The sequence below is a fragment of the Siphateles boraxobius genome, unplaced genomic scaffold (genome assembly GCF_051911475.1).
Source record: "Siphateles boraxobius isolate OS27281-9 unplaced genomic scaffold, OSU_SipBor_1 62, whole genome shotgun sequence".
In the NCBI taxonomy this organism is placed as follows: Eukaryota; Metazoa; Chordata; class Actinopteri; order Cypriniformes; family Leuciscidae; genus Siphateles; species Siphateles boraxobius.
In genome coordinates, this window is record NW_027509189.1 from 694,554 (window position 1) to 698,495 (window position 3,942).

The 3,942-nt window shown below is 36.4% G+C and overlaps 1 long non-coding RNA gene across 1 annotated transcript; it reads left to right on the forward strand.

The window, feature by feature from the left end:
- The first annotated feature begins 290 nt into the window (after nt 1-290).
- Nucleotides 291-3,640, forward strand: LOC143719400 (uncharacterized). Its single transcript, XR_013196497.1, has 3 exons — nt 291-539; nt 2,279-2,332; nt 3,555-3,640. It is a non-coding gene; the product is annotated as an uncharacterized LOC143719400 (long non-coding RNA).
- Nucleotides 3,641-3,942: the final 302 nt, after the last annotated feature.

Sequence of the window (3,942 nt, forward strand, 5' to 3'; positions counted from 1 at the left end):
CAGACAGTTTACACGGAGTGTGTGTGTGTGTGTGTGTGTGATGCACGTCGCACATGCGGGGTGTGTCGAGTGTGACCCGGGGAACGATGAGCACATCGCTGACGTGGCAGATCCGGGTCCGAAACACACTGGATTTAATGCACTTTATTTGCAAGCACAATTCCCTGCTTTCCCGTCGTTTTTTAAGTGTGTTTGACGATATCAGCAGTTCAGATTCAGAATTGCACGAATTTGCATGCTGGTTTTCTCAAGTCAATCTTCAAGTTGAGAGCCACAAAATAACATGATTTTACAACTCACTCAGGTTCAATATAATTTGCACCTGGAGTTTTTCTTTTCTAAGCTGAGTTTGTCCCTCTCTCTTTTTATTTCAGTGCTGTGTGCCAGGTCACGTCCCGTGCCAGCTTCGCATGAAGAGCGGCCCGAACACAAGGACACACACACTCACTTTGCAGGACGACTGCAGGAGAAGAGCTGGAAACCAGCGTGTGTGTGAGTGAAGAGGTTTTATGAATCCTTATCTTCCGCATCTTCAGCCGGTGAGTCGACTTTATGTGTTGTTTGTTTGATTGACAGGTCTCAATAGCGATGTTTAAACTAAAGATCATATCATGATCAACACATGCAACATGCTTCAATCTAAATTGTACAAGAACAAACAAAATTGTTGTTTAAAAAGCCATTTGAATTGTATAAGAAATTTCAGTCAGTATCAATTTAAGTTTGCTCGTGTCATTTATCTACATTTGAGAGAAGTCAGTGGTTAGTTTTTGCAAACTTTATTCTTTGTTCTGAGTTTTTCTGTATGTAACGTGATTTTTAGCTCATCTTCATCAATCAGTGTGGGAATGTGCGCATGATATTTTAGTTTGTTAATGGATAGATTATCTAAGAAGAAAATAAGATGTGCTTTTATGTGCTTGCTTGTTATCTTACAGCCAAGGAAAAATGTGAAATCATGAGAAGTGATATTGAGTGAATTTATGATTTATTTATAATTCTATTTTGTGGAAGAATTATATGATTTGAGTGAAGTGTCTTTACACTGGTGTTTGAATTGTACCGAATGTGTGTTATATTTTCACACACATTTAGGCTATTCGTTGTGTAAAGAATAATTTTTTTTATTTAAAAATGGGTTATTAACAGAAAATATTGTATTATTTGATTCACTGAATATAGAATATTAAATAATGAAAACATGTAGGCAGCCTGTGAATCGTCTGAGTTAAAAAAAAATATATATAAATATATAGTTAATCTAAAAATAATATTTGGCCAATTTAGTGTAATTACATTTGCCCACAATTTACTTAAATACTTAAAAGGTGTTAAAAAGTGTTTTTAATGTCTGATTTTTATAAATATTGATAGAGAGAAAGTTAATCAACAAATTATTTTTAATGACTATTTTGTGTTGTTAGTTAAATATCAGTGATTTCGTGGGAAAAAACATGGATATTTTATTACTTTTTTGTCTTGTTCTTGTCACACACGCGCACACACTCACACACACACACACACACTTAGGCATTTTAGACATACATGCATCATAATTATTCATAAATATATTTCATAAAATTCTAAAGGGGAACAATGCAATCTTTTATATAATTGATAATGCTACAGAAGGTTTTTAACACACTTAATACAATAAATATTGCATCACATCTACAGTAGGTAAAAAAATGGTTAGAGTAATCATTTATATTACATAATTGATCAAATTAATTATTAATTCGGCACTACAAACTTTGGCGACACTTTACTGAAAGCCTTCATGTATAATGCATTATAAAGGTGCTAATAATGTACGTTGTATAAATAATTGTAACCAAAGATAAAATGCATTATAATATTTGCAGATTCCGTATTACATCGTTTGTCATGTATTTTAATGTATTATACTTTCTAAAGGTGTTTTATAACTCTGGTTTAAAATTATTCATGAGATCATACAATGCATTAGAAGATGCTGCATAATTAATGCATTTAAAATAAATGTATAATGCATTATAAAGTATTGCCCAAACGTCCTTTCAAATAGTACTCTAGTGTTTTAAATTCTAGTGTTTCATTTTTTTAATTCTCTAAAGTATTGTATGGCTTTCCTTTTATAATGTATTTGATTTACACAGGAAATTGTGCATGTAATATCATCATCATGAGGTTGTTAAAGAGATTTTAATGAATTCCAACTTCTTTTAATTTCAACATTTATTTTAAAATCCACTAATATGAAGGACGCTAACCTGTGTGTGATTGATTTCTGTCTCAGATCAGGTGCGCGCGCGAGGACCCGGTGTCGTTCGGCTGGTGCCAGAGGTCAAAGGTCAGTGCAGTTAATAAGAGGAGCTGTCTGCGGTCCCACAGGTCATTCCCAAGGGGCTGACCCGCTTGTCAGCAACACTTAGCGTGAGCGTAATCTTTACCCTGTCAAAGCAAACAAATGTCGCATGCACCCTCTCAATTTAGCTTGAACAGCCCCTTGAGTAACGCTTTTGACCCGGGGGTCGTGACCTTTTTGTCTGACCCAGTGGGGAGTCAATGGAGCAGTCCTTTAGGCACGCGTGGAGGTCAGAGGTCAGACCACCTCACACGGCCCATGCTGCCTTTTTTGTGTGAAGTCGGGAAAAGAGTTTATTTGGGAGACGGTTGTGTGGATTTGTTTGGAGAAGCATATTCAAATTGCGTCTTAATGTTGCATTTTTTAATTATGTCCAATTTGCATGTTTAAACAGAGGCTGATTTTGCCTTCTAAGTTTAATTTTAAAAGTAGAAACAAACAATGCTGCTATTTTTAAGAATAATTTCATTGAAACTCATAGTATTTATGTTTCCGGACATAAAAGAGAATCTCGGTTACCGGCTCTCAAAGCTCCTGCTGCCGGCTGTTTTCTTGCTGGCTTTTATTTGTCCAGCATTTCCTGTTGCGACAAACACTTGTGTGTGTGTGTGTGTGTGTGTGCGTGTGTGTGTGTGTGTGTGTGAATCCGGCGAGGAGAATAACGCTTTTTGTCCTAGTCCAGGTTACTTACCCATGCGAACGCGGCCTAACATCAGACCAACATCACGATATCAAAGAATACTGAGCTGACTAAAATGTGCAGCAAAACATTTGTGCTAGTTGGCATATTATTTGGTTTTTTAATGTCCAGTTAAAGTCTGGGGCATCTGATGATTTCGCAAGGACAAGGATCCATGGGAGAATTGTCCAAATATACCTTCCCTTTCCAGAGAAAGAAACTGCATTGCATTCCATTGCATTAAAATGCATTAAACAAGCTGTTCATTTTAAGGCGAGAAATGCATTAAATTTGAGCGCAATTGTTATGCATTTTAACTCTGATTTTAATGCATTTTAATTTACATTTTAATGCAAAAATTAAATGAGAAAACTGAAATTTGTTTCATCCATGCATTTTTTTTATGTGTAAAGAAGAAAACGTGCATCACTTACTGTTACACTTGTTTAAAAAATACACACGATTAAGCAAAACGTGTTTTTCACATTGCAATCTTTATTGTTTCCTGTTTGCGTGTGTTTCTCACAGAAATAATCAGGAAGGCATGAGATACAAGACAGTCGCCATCTACGAGATGGAGGCAGCCGCCATTTTGTGCTGAACGCGGCCTCAAGGTGAAGTATATCTGTGCGAGTGTTTGCGCAGCACCATATCAACATTAGCATTATGTTTTCAACAGTCCTCATGTTCTAGTCTCACAGCATTTATTCAAATTCACCGTATAATCAGGAATCCGAGTGTGTTTAGCATGTAGCATCTCTCACACATTTCCTCTTGCACCGGTTTCCTCCGCTAGCATTGCAGTGATTGTGAATGAATGCACAATTGAGATTAGGTGTGATGCATCTCTAAAACACTGCTCTGTTTTGTCACAGCGTCGTTGAAGTTGGCCAGTAACCTGTCGGCCGGTAAAAAA